This window comes from Gigantopelta aegis, chromosome 8, assembly GCF_016097555.1.
Source record: "Gigantopelta aegis isolate Gae_Host chromosome 8, Gae_host_genome, whole genome shotgun sequence".
NCBI classification, from domain to species: Eukaryota; Metazoa; Mollusca; class Gastropoda; order Neomphalida; family Peltospiridae; genus Gigantopelta; species Gigantopelta aegis.
The window spans coordinates 25,967,153-25,980,615 of record NC_054706.1 but is presented as its reverse complement, the minus strand read 5'-3'; the positions used below and the strand labels follow the sequence as shown (position 1 = coordinate 25,980,615).

General features: G+C 38.5%; 1 protein-coding gene across 1 annotated transcript in view; it reads right to left on the bottom strand.

The window, feature by feature from the left end:
- The window catches only part of LOC121378673 (high-affinity choline transporter 1-like), a 41,805-nt gene extending 30,962 nt beyond the window's left edge, over positions 1-10,843 (bottom strand). Inside the window, exon 1 of the mRNA XM_041506954.1 lies at positions 10,686-10,843. The gene's annotated coding sequence lies outside the window, so the exon portion shown is untranslated. The remainder of the gene's footprint in view (positions 1-10,685) is intronic.
- Between the last annotated feature and the right edge of the window lie 2,620 nt (positions 10,844-13,463).

Sequence of the window (13,463 nt, the reverse complement as noted above, 5' to 3'; positions counted from 1 at the left end):
GATTCGTTTAATATCAAAAAACAAATGTTAGCGTCCATGCAAGATTTTAATATATGACTGGTACTTATCTTTGCTATACAAATCGGAAAACACAGGTTTAATAGACATCTTCGAACACGTACCAATCCGATCAAAACGTCTTTGCCTATTTAATTTATTATTAATTAGAAACAGTCCACTTTTGTAAGATAATAGATCACAACGTCTGATAAGGATAACTCATTTATACTGTTCATATAGTTATGACAAAAAGAGAAAGGAATCGAATTAAAGTGGCTTCTGTAGCCTACACAAATGAACTCGTTACGGAAATCAGCGAAGTCGGTAACATTGTCTCGATTAGTTCATAACTGTTAGCCTACAAAGCTTACATGAGGTCCTGAAAAGGGCAGTCGTGTAATTTACTTTATTTAAAAAAAAAAAAATGAAATTTAGACGGAATAATAAAAAGAAGGACAAGAAATGATAATAGGTATGTAAGAAAGAAAGAAAGAAGTGTTTTATTTAACGACGCACTCAACACATTTTTATTTACGGTTATATGGCGTCAGACATATGGTTAAGGACCACACAGATTTTTTTAGAGGAAACCCGCTGTCGCCACATAGGCTACTCTTTTACGACAGGCAGCAAGGGATCTTTTATTTGCGCTTCCCACAGGCAGGATAGCACAAACCATGGCCTTTGTTGAACCAGTTATGGATCACTGGTCGGTGCATGTGGTTTACACCTACCCATTGAGCCTTGCGGAGCACTCACTCAGGGTTTGGAGTCGGTATCTGGATTAAAAATTCCATGCCTCGACTGGGATCCGAACCCAGTACCTACCAGCCTGTAGACCGATGGCCTGCCACGACGCCACCGAGGCCGGTAGGTATGTAAGAATAAGCCTAGGTATTTTTTTACGTCTATTATTTTTCTTTTTTATCTTTAAAAAAAATTCAATAGAACTTCATTTAAATATTTGTATTTCAGCCAGAGGTTAATCAGACCTTGCCTTTTAAGGTGCGCGGGTGCGATCGCGCTCGTACAGCGCACGTAATTTCAATCTGACGAGTGTGAAAAATAACGTTACACTTAGCAAACAGCGCACGTAAAATAATTTTGTATATTGATTGCCACTATTTACCGTATGTAGCTGATAGAAAGATCCGTTTAATAATACCAGAAAAAAAAAGTTACGAGCGTCCATGCAAGATTTTAATATATGACTGGTACTTATCTTTGCTATACAAATCGGAAAACACAGGTTTAATAGACATCTTCGAAGACGTACCAATCCGATCAAAACTTCTTTGCCTATTTAATTTATTATTAATTAGAAACAGTCCACTTTTGTAAGATAATAGATCACAACGTCTGATAAGGATAACTTATATATACTGTTCATATAGTTATGACAAAAAGAGAAAAGGGGTTGAATTAAATAGTGGTTTCTGTAGCCTACATAAATGAACTTGTTATGGAAATCAGCGAAGTCCGTAACATTGTCTCGATTAGTTGATAACTGCTAGCCTACAAAGCTTACGTGAGGTCCCGAAAATGGCAATCGTGTAATTTTATACTAAAAAAAGAAATGAAATTTAGACGGAATAATAAAAAGAAGGGGGGAAAAAATGGTAATAGGTATGTAGGAATAAGCCTACGTATTTTTTTTACGTCTATTATTTTTCTTTTTTTTTATCTTTAAAAAAAAATCAAATAAAACTTCATTTAAATATTTGTATTTCAGCCAGAGGTTAATGAATATGCATATGTTATTTATATATGTATATATGTACACACTATAGTAACAGTAATCAATGATCATTGCCGACTATTTAATTTCTGTTTCATTTCATAGAAAGTCACAGACCATGTGACTGGAACATGATTTGATGCGCAGTACTCTGTGGCATATTGACCAATCAGAGCTATCGGGGTCAGATTACTTTTACTCTTGGAATTCTGCACGCACACGCCGGTCTACGTGACATCTTATTACGCATTGATGATGGTGTTTAAAATTATGGGTTTTTTTTTTATTTTTTATTATGGCATCCCACGTTTGGAATAAAATCCTTTGTAATGACAGATTTTTGTATCAACAACATTGGGGCCGTTCTAGATCAAAGACGTAACACTGTCAGAGCCGTTCGTAACTTGTAGCGGTAGATCAAATGGCGTGTTACAAAATGTTGAGGGAGGGAGACTGGTGCGTAATTGTTGAATTAAAAATGTCACGTGAATGTCAGTGTCCCAACCAACATTATCAATTGAAGTAATCGTAGGCCTACGTTTCCCGATTTATTAAAAAAAAATGTTTTAATAATTTTATGAGTCGATAATGCACACCTGAGATGTTTGGGTCGTAGTTCATGAACCACCTCCTCGGAACCAGTGGGGTTTTCCCATTCCAACTATCCTCATCATATTTTTGGTACATAATGAAATTCAAGACAAGTTGATTCCTATAGTATATATGTTTAGCTGCACGTTCATCAAACCATCTAACACTGAAAAGGTATATATAAGTAGTAGGGGGGCCTGTATGGAGGGCTGACCTACTGACCTGACCTACTGACCCGACCTACTGACCTACTGACCTGACCTACTGACCTGACCTACTGATCCCTGACCTACTGACCCGACCTACTGACCTACTTAGACCAGACCCGAGAGTATAAAAACACCGTTAGTAACTTCATTCACTCTCTACGAACGAGAACTGAATTCATTTGACATGGCCTTTTCGACAAGTGGAAGCAATACCGATACGAGATGCAAGATAGAACTTGGAAGTAACGTATACGTTGTGGCCAAACTGTGCAAAGGGGAATTGCCATTCACATTAGGAAATTTGACGACGAAAATGCCACTTTACCCATGAAGCGAGGTATTTCACTAACCCTTAAACACTGGGTCGAACTGTGTACGAGTAAGAGCCAGATAGACGACACCATTGCAGTCTTAAAGGAAAGGAAAGAGGAGAAGTTGTTTCGTCATATTGTGTCCAACGTGTACGTGAGCGTGGACAACAACATTGTCGGTGTAGACATTCGACAGTGGTGGTGGTGCGACGACGCGATCAAGCCATCGAAGAAAGGAATTTGTCTTCACCTAGACCAATGGGAGAAACTCAAAGACTGTTTCGCAGTCATGTGTGACTTTGTACCAGATCTGAACTCGATCGTGCCCTGCGCCATGCAAGACGACCATCAAAATCAGATGGGATTCCTACAGTGTAACTTCTGCAACCCGAACGAGTGCCATCAGTGGTAAAATACATTTTTGTGGCTATAAAAAGTGGTTTGTGGTATAAACGTCATTTGTTTTACGACTGTCCTAGGGAGCAGACGTGTTTTATGATTCTAACATTTTTGTGTCTTGTTGCACTCTATCTGGAAAGAAGAAAATGGCATCAGGATATTCGAGCAGTGTTAGTAGCAGCAGCAGTAGCGACGATGACCACGTCTTGGTCTGCAAATGTTCAGAAAGACATACGATCAAAAGAGTGACTACCAAACAAGATGAGAAGAAGAGTACTCATTATGTGGATCAAACGGATGCTACACGCAAAATTAGGGATAGAAATGAAGATGACGAATTGATGGATGAACCCACAGATCAGACGGATGCTGGTCGCGAAACAGATCCTGACTATGAGGATGACTGCTATTCAAGACGTTGCTTGTTCTGTCATCATCCCGAAATGAGACATTTCTATGCCCGGATGCTGACGTATGCTCGGTGGCCCATACAATTACGTCAAAAACCAAAAGAACTTGCCAAGGCGGGTTTTTATTACACGGGAGACCACGATGCCATCACCTGTTACTGTTGCGGACTTCGCGTCTACCGATGGAAGAAGACGGACGATCCGGTGATGGAACATTACAGACTCTCTCCGAGATGTCCCTGTGTGAACGACATGTTCAGACATTAAATGTTTCAGACACTTGTGTGCTATATTTTCATGTTGTATGTTGTGAATAAAACCATGAATAACAGGTTTTGCTATCTTATTTATGTCCTGCGTCCATGAGTGTGTCTCTGAACATGTCCCTATGGTAGTGACACTGGTAAAGGGTAATATTTTGGTAACGATGTTTTGGGGGGAGCTTGCACGATGAGATTTGTGCTTGGGAGGAGGGGGCACTGGTCATACGTATCACACACATTCAAATTTTCCTGTACCATATCTGTATGCGTCATAAGGTATATAAGTAAAAATAGTTTAGGAAAACTCGTCATTTGAGGTAGAACCTTCAGAGGAGCAACATGTCAGACCAGTACAAATTGTATGTTCCCGACATAGACCCGTTTCTACAAATTGCAAGCAGAAGGCAAACTTCAACCTCACTTCGAAATTCAACGTGGTGGGAAAAGTCAGATCATGTACAGTGTGGATCGATGTCTAGAACTCTACGATCTCACGTGGGAAAAAAGAAAAAGAGGAACAGAACAAGCCCCTGGCACCCAAAATCGTCATGATCTCCCCAACACAACAGGTGGTAGAGCAAGCCAAAGCCGAGCAGAAACGGAAACGAGAACAAATTGACGTGGAACAGAAACGACAAGAGCAGACTGGCATGAGTAATAAACGGCACAAACATTTCTGAGAAGACTATAAAAGGGGGCATGGCAGTTTCAACATCGCCAGTTCACGTCGAACACTTCAACAGTCAACAACATCAATCAGTGTCACATTTGCGAAAAGAAATATGTTTGGACCCATGACCTAACTCGGCACGTACGAAATAAACATGGACTCTTGGAATCTGAAAATAAGCCTTCCCAGCAGCAGCAGCAGCAGCAGCAGCAACAACAACAACAGAAGCAGCAGCAGCAGCAGCAACAACAACAACAACAACACCAGCAGCAGCAGCAGCAGCCCCTAAGATTGTTACATCCGTTCACCATGATCGTGTCGGGACCCACGGCGTGTGGAAAGACATTTTTGTTGTACAAACTGCTAAGGGATGGTAAGATCTTCCCATTGCCTCAATGCATCATTTGGCTCTACAAACGATGGCAACCTCTCTATGATACGATCAAAATGATTGCTCGAGTGAAATTTGTTCAAGGCATACCCGAGAATTTGGAAAAGGATCGTTATTTGGATTCGAGAGTCAGAAATGTCATCGTGTTGGACGACCTGATGTCTACAGCTGGAAAAGACCCTCGCATCACCGACCTGTTCACAGAAGGAAGTCACCACAGAAACTTATCCGTCATCGCCATCAACCAGAACCTGTATCACAGCAAGGACCCGACACAGAGAAGAAACTGTCATTACCGGGCACTGTTCAACAACCCCATCGACAAGCAGCAAGTCCTAACCTTGGCACAGCAGATGTATCCTGGAAATACTCGTCATTTCATGCAGCGGTTTGAGGAAGCTACCCACAGGCCCTACGGACATCTCTTGGTGGACTTGAAACCGACTACGCCCGAACATTGGCGCCTTCGACCTAATGGTTTGGAGACGGAGCCGTCCGAATGGTATAAAAGCACAAACGTAACGGCGAATGTCTCAGAAGAGTTGCAGCCACCGACGGAGAAAGAGTTCTACATACAAAGAAACGCATTCAAAAGAAAACTACCAGGCATGCCCGCCTACGAAAGTGACGAAATAGAAGAAGATGAGGTGGAACCCTATCTGAAAAAAGTCAAGAGGATGCAGTCTTGCGATACGTGTGGTCTGGTCTTTAAAGACGGAAGCGACTTGCAGCGACATCTGCGATTTAAAACGTGTGAGGAGGGAAATGAAAAAGAAGAGGAGCTGTCGCCCGACCTGGAAAATGAAGGCATTCGTCTCATGGTGGAACGTGAATTCGACATCATTCATGACTATATCGAAAGCAAGAGAGAACGCTACGAAGAAAAAAAAATGTCCCAAGATGCCATCGAAAGAAACATGAAGACTTTACAATGGAAGTTATTTAAAGACACGTACTCTCGCTTTCTGACCTATATGCATTACTTTGACAAAGGCCCCAACACGAGGAAACTTCTACAGTCTGTCAATCCTAACCGAAATGTCAGACTGCAGATTCGTTCTAAATTAAATCAGTATCGTTCCTGGATCGGCGAAAATTTGGACGAAGTAGACGACGACGATACCGATGATGATGATACTGATGATGAGAGAAATGAACACTCATATTATTCACATGTCGCCCTTAAGGCCTCTCGATGTAACCCAATGCGTGCCCCATTTTATATATGTGTCAGTGATTTGTAATTTAGAAATAAATGAAAAACCAAACCATTGCGGTGTTGTTGTTTTTTTGTGTTTTTTACTCTATGACTAGATTTGTGATTGGATATTTCTACCGCTACTTTATAGTAGCAAGAGCTGTGTGTACAAGACAGAACATACCACGATCTTTGATATACCAGACATAATACACTGGTTGTCTATAAAGGCTTGTACTCTAGGGAAATACTTGTGTTTAAAATGCAGTTAAAAGATCATAGGTTAGGTTGGAGCGTTGAGTTGCAGTCACGCGTTCTTTCTTCAAAGCAATGGGCTGGGGTGTTTCACACACGCACACACGCACGCACCTTTCTTCGAGACAAATATGTCTTTCTTTCCCTATGACTAAAATAAAATACATATTTGTATTCTTTCCCTATGACTAAAATAAAATACATATTTGTATTCAATTAATCTTTATTTTACGAGGAAGGAAATGTTTTATTTACTCAATATATTTTATTTTACGGTTATACGGACATATGGTTAAGAACCACACACACACACACATATTGATTGAGGAAATCCGCTGTCGCCACTTCATGGGCTATTTTTTTTTTTTTTTTTATTAGCAGCAAGGGATTCCTACACCATCCCTCAGACAGGATAGTACATACCAAGGCTGTTGTCCCTTTGTGGGGGCACTGGCTAGATATAACCCAATGTGCCCCCCCCCCCCCCCCGACGGGAATCGATCCCAGGCCGACCTCACATCAAGGGAACACTGAGCTACGTCCCGTCCCCACAGGGTTATTAGAGGCTGCTTGAAAAAACAAACCTCGTAACATAATAAATAAATAAACAATAAATAAAAACTATAAATTATTTTTAAAAATTAAAAATAATTGAAAAAATATATATAATTTCCCCACTCCAAATACGAATGGCGTACCTTCCGCGCTGGAGCCGAACTCGCTAACAAGTCACCTACTTAACACATGTAACCAAAGCCTGTCATTTAAACCCCATATACATATATGCGAGCCGGGCCGGGCCGGGCTAAGTAGGTAAGGACTACCCTATGTTATTTGTCCCTCGATACAGCGAGGCATGTCTCCGTCAAAACGTTCAATTATTAATCTGTAACTCCTTGGCTGTCGACATTACGCTAACATCAGTTAATTAATATTTTATTAATTTACTTCTGACACGGACAGAGATCTCCCCATAGATAGATATTCGCGACATCTGCTGTGCCTTAGGCGTTCTAAGAGATCCAATATGTGAAATAGTTTCAAAATGGCGGTCTATTTACTTTTTTTTTTTTTTTGGAGAACGTACTTTATGCGTAAATAATAAAACATTTAGAGACAGTCAACATACATTCACATATTTTTAAATTTGTTTGATATGCATTTACAGTTTTTTTCCCCTGTTAATTATTGTTTATGCGATTTATGTATTAAAATAGCGAAATATAGCGCCGTAAACATTTAATTAGTATTATCTGCATGTACAGAGATCTCCCATAAATATTCGCGACATCTTATGGGTCCCTGAGAGGTTTCTACGTCAATTATGTTCTAGAGGCCTGTCTGTTAACAAATTTATTATTAAAGTCATTATCTGCATATATATATATATATATATATATATATATATATATATATATATATATATATATATATAGTGGACAGTGTTACAGTGTTGATAGATCAAAATCTGGCCAGTGGCGGCTTATACATTCATTGTTACAACACCTACCTCCTTACTTTTGTTCACAGACATGGACGCCGTTGGCATGTAAGTTTTCCAGTTATGTAAATATTTAAATTGCATTCAGCTATATTGTAACGATTTTAAAATCAGTACAACTTTGGATAAGAAAATCTCATATGCGTTAAATGCCATTTTTTTTTTTTAGAATCGATAAATTTGACTGTTCGAGGAGTTGAGATTAGATTTTTATTTAGCCAATATCCATTTTCGGATTGTTATGTTCAACAGACTTTCGTACTATTCACCGTCTACGAAATACAGTCTCTGTTGTTTCGTAGATTGTCCAAACTTTGCAACAACCAATATGTTGAGCAATTGTTTGTCAATGATTAAGTGAACAAACAACATGCTATTGATAGAATACGTATAGCAAACAACAACAATTAGCAATATGTACATACCAAAAGGAGGAAAAGTACGTTTATCACTACTGCGGTCATTTAAAGTAACCAGGCAGCCGGACTGGATATAATTGATAATGTGGTGCGCAGCAGCTGCTTCGCTGATATGTTTGAGACAACCGGAGACAGTGCGCATTGCATAACGTCAAATAAATGTACATTGATATTTCTTTTCATTAGTAATAACCTGCATTGTATCTTAATAAATCAACTCTTTTTTTTTTAAATGTTTGATATATGCTGACCTCTCTAAAAGTTTTATGTCGCTAATATGTCCTTGGTATGGACGTCGCTAAATTTTTAAGGTCGTTAATATTTTACAGTATCACTTGTATATTTCCAGTGATGAATTTTACTATCCTCCCCCCCCCCCCCCCCCCCCTCAATCCCTCAATCGTCACTGCCCAAACTTTAAATAAAATAATAAAATAATAATGTGTTATGATGTTTGGCCAATAATAACCTGAGACACATATATAGCTAAATCGACCGTCAGCTGATTAGGAAAAGTAGAGTCTGTTATAATAACTGTTTCATTCTCTCCAATATACAGCAATTATTTTGTAGCTGTGTCGAGTGCGACAAAGCATTCCTGTGATATGCGAAAAATGGTGTTCAGTCTCCAAATAACGTACGTTTCGCTGGTAAAACTTTTATTTATATTAAAATGTGTTTCGTATATTTAGGGACACATTTCTGAGTTTAAAATTAAACGCATCACCTTTGCATCGTTAAATACAAATTTCTTGTACCACGTATAATTATGTAAAGAAATGTTATTTTTCTACCACCAATTCTTACTCATCTCTATAGTAGTTAAATTTATAAAACACAATACATACTTACTTTTTTCTCTCGTAATCCAATACAGTTGTCTAACAGCTGCAATGTTTGTGGTTCAGCTCAGAATGGTGCTACTTTTTATACACTCGGTGGTCTGGTCTAAGTAGGTCGGGTCAGTAGGTCAGTGGGCCAGGGGGTCAGTAGGTCAGTAGGTCAGGTTAGTAGGTCAGGTCAGTAGGTCAGTAGGTTATGCCTCCATACAGGCCCCCCTACTACTTATATATAGTTGTGTGCATCATATTATCTGAATAGTACATATTGTAATTAAAAAATCAAATTGTCTGCATCAGTGTGTGTATATGTCATAATTATATTTCTATAGTACTACTCCTGAAACCTTTTAATAAATTATAACTCCATTCCTGAAAGGGAAAAGTAGTAAGACTACACTAATGAACCAAACAACATAAAATTAGAAGAATACATTATTGGTTTATTGGTTTATTTTTGCAACATATGTCTCTGTATTTACATGTACCTATTACTTCATAAATTAATAATGCTTGGTTTTCACTCGCCTTAGCATTTTGATGAGTGCGATTTCTCACTTGTCTGAGCGTTTTGAAATGTGCGATTTTTCACTCGCCTTTGTTTTTCAAAAGCCAAGGACTGGTGTATGTATGTATGCGTGCGTGCTTGCGTGTGTATGTGTGTGTGTGTGTGTGTGTGTATATATCTGTCAGGGGTACGAATGTTTGGCAATTATTTAGTTTTTGTCGGCTTTCCAGGTCTAATTATAATATATATTATACTTCTAAGCTAATCCGGTGACGCCCATACATACTGTGGTAAACAGGTTTTTCTTCACCGTTTTGCCTACTGCGATCTTGATTTTATTTTATAAATTACAAACCCCACACCACCCCATCCCGTATCCAGTGACCGCTCAAGATTAATTGATGACCCAGCTAAGCTTCAGGGTTGTTGGCTACCTTCATAGCTCATTTATTATTTAGCCGGATTTTGTCGCTTCGAGTCATTGTCCAGCGCGCTTAAAGGGACATTCCTGAATTTGCTGCCATTTTTAGAATGTTATCGACTAACAGAGACTTTTTCCTGGTTGTAATTACATATCATATATATTTTTCTGCATAAAATATTAGTGTCTGTATATTAAACGAGTTTCTGATCGTCCTAATATTTGTACTAGGTTAAATTTCATTTTATTTCCTAAAATATGTTTTTGTTCGTACGTACGAAATTATTGAAGACAAAATCTAGATTGGGCTTCTTACAAATATTAAGACGACCAGAAACACATTGAATATACAGACACTGATATTCTAAACAAGAAAATATACTTAATATGTAAGTTTAATCATAAAAATAGTTTATTTCTCGGAAACATCTTACAATGCAGCAAACTCAGGAATGTCCCTTTAAAGTATGTTGTGACACTGTCGGATAATGCCACACAGGCAAAAAAAGAAATATAATAATACAACTTTAATACAACAATAAATTGCCAACGCATCACTTACCTTGTCTTTACAGAGTGATCAGACTTCCCTTTTTTATTTGTTTATAGTTCTGAGATTCCTGATATGTCACTTTGTCCGGAATATCCGCGTCTTCTTTTTACGCAGTTTGTGCACCGCCACGGGATTGGTAATCAACAAGCGAAATGCACCAAACCCGTTTGTGAGTAACTCGAGGTTCAACATGGCTGGCTCGGTTTAAGGGTCTTCACACAAAAGTGTTTTTCTCATGCGTAAATTAGGCCAGCAGGGTAGAATCGCCTGGGTCAGGTCACACGTAGTCAAAGGATTATGCCAAAAACCCTACTGTCATCTCCAGGTGTTCAAGTTTATCGGATCTATCCTCAACAAGTAATATATACATCAAGCTTATGGGATCTATTCCTAACAAGTAATATACACATCAAGCTTATGGGATCTCTCATCGACAACTAATATATACATCAAGCTTATGAGATCTATCATCAACAAGTAATATATACATCAAGCTTATGGGATCTATCATCAACAAGTAATATATACATCAAGCTTATGGGATCTATCCTTAACAAGTAATATATACACCAAGCTTGTGGGATCTATCCTGAACACGTAATATATACACCAAGCTTATGGGATCTATCCTGAACAAGTAGTATATACATAAAGCTTATGGTATCTGTCATCAACAAGTAATATATACATCAATCTTATGGTATCTATCCTCAACAAGTAATATATACATCAAGCTTATGGGATCTATTCCCAACAAGTATATATATATATATATATATATATATATATATATATATATATATATATATATATATATATATATATATATATCGGTATATAGTAGTGTAGTAGTGTAGTGTGTGTGTAAAATATCAGTATCATAATCATAAATGTACGAGACGAGGCAGGAGGAGCACCCTCCCCCCCCCCCCCCTCCCCTCAAGTGCTGAAGCAAATCGTTAAATTCTATTAAAATCAGCTGGCCTGAAACTTTCCACCTTGTATTTCAATTATTATTCTGCTGACAATGTTTGCTGTAATCCATGTAAAAATGCGTAGTGCTTCGTTTGCAACCCTATATGACTGTTTGGCAGTAATATTAATAAATGTTCTTATCCAGATTACAACATTTTCGTTTAATTCGGGCAAAAGTCAGCCTGACCCCCTAAAATATGAGAGCCTCTACGCCTATGATACATCTTATTCCCTAGAGCCTGGGTTCCATAAAATATGTAACACAATGCAATCGACCAAAGACTTTTTTTATGTGAACACAGTCGCGAAGTTCAACTTTGAAGGTTTGTTGCAGGGAGTATGTTCTATCTGCGTCGATTCGCCACACATTTTATGGAAACCTGGCTTAACGAACATGGTCTTATGCTGAAAGTATTTATTCTTGACGGGATTAACCGCCATCAGCTAGTGACCGTTGTGTTAAAATTTGTGATTTGTGTTGTCCCGTTGTGACGGTACATGCTCTTATTTCTTTTCGCCTGTGGCGATATTAATTGTTTTAGAGGGCCGTGTGCAGTCTCAATATGCACTTACACCCAGGTGGGCACTTTGTTACGTAATACCTCCGTGCGACCGTGGTCGAGCTGTGCCTAATACACACCCAGCCCAGATGCGGAGGCCATGTGGCCAGTAGTTACGTAATACCTCCACGAGTGCGGTTTTTACGACCGTGATTTTGGCGACTAGGCGTCAGCAAGTCTGGCCATCTAAGGAAAATTGTCGTCTTGGTCGCTGTGGAAATATCACTTGTAGGTATTCGGTGCCGCGATGTACCCCCAGGCGATACTGGGATTTTATAATAAATAGCTAGGGTTTTAGAGATATCAGGGGGAAACATAGGAAGGCTTCCAGGGGGAACGTTGTCCGTCCGGATTGGTAAATATATTATTTCTGCTCTGTTGTATAACCTTGATGTGATTGATGTGACTTTAAATATTTTAATACTGTATTATACCAATATTATTTAGACGGTTCTGCCGGTAATCTGACGCTTTAAACTGTAGGCTCACTGTTCTATATATATAAAGCTTAACCAGTCATCCTAGAGGACCTAGGTAAACGGTAGGTTATTGTCTTTATTGTGATAGGTACCAGTATTAATTCTGTATTACAAGGTTATTGAATGAGTAGTTAAGGGTTAATTAAAAATTAACCAGTTAGGAATAGAGTTGTAATTCCTTTATTAATTAAGTTCCCCTGGAATCGTTTCTCAGTTATCACACGTGTGGGTGTTGTGTCACGGTGAAGTGATTAGAATATTGTGTAAACTAGACACCTAGAGATTAACTAATTAAGTGATCAGTTCTGGGTTGTTATTATTTGTTGTTGTTAATTAACTACTGCGGCAGTACATTTGTCAGCGTAGGTTAATACAGATTCCAAAGTGTATTGTGTTTTTGTTGTGTTTTCTAGTGAACTAACGTGCTATATTCTATATACTTGATATAAGATCTTATCTCTGATCATACCTAGGCGAGCCACGCGGGTATAACTGCCCGTTACAGAGAGATCTAATAGATATACAGTTAGGAGAGATATTTGGACAATCGTGTGTTTCATTCAGTTACGGGTATTATAGGATCCCCGTGACACCCGTTTATGGGAAAGTCCACATAAAATACATTTTCTGTATTAAAAAAAAAATAACAATAATAATAAAATAAACACTCACCACATTGTCATGCCCTGGATAGATGACCAAATTATCCGAGTTGGTTATTTAGGAACGCGTTTTAAACATTTAAGCAGATATAAACACGAAAAAACACAAAA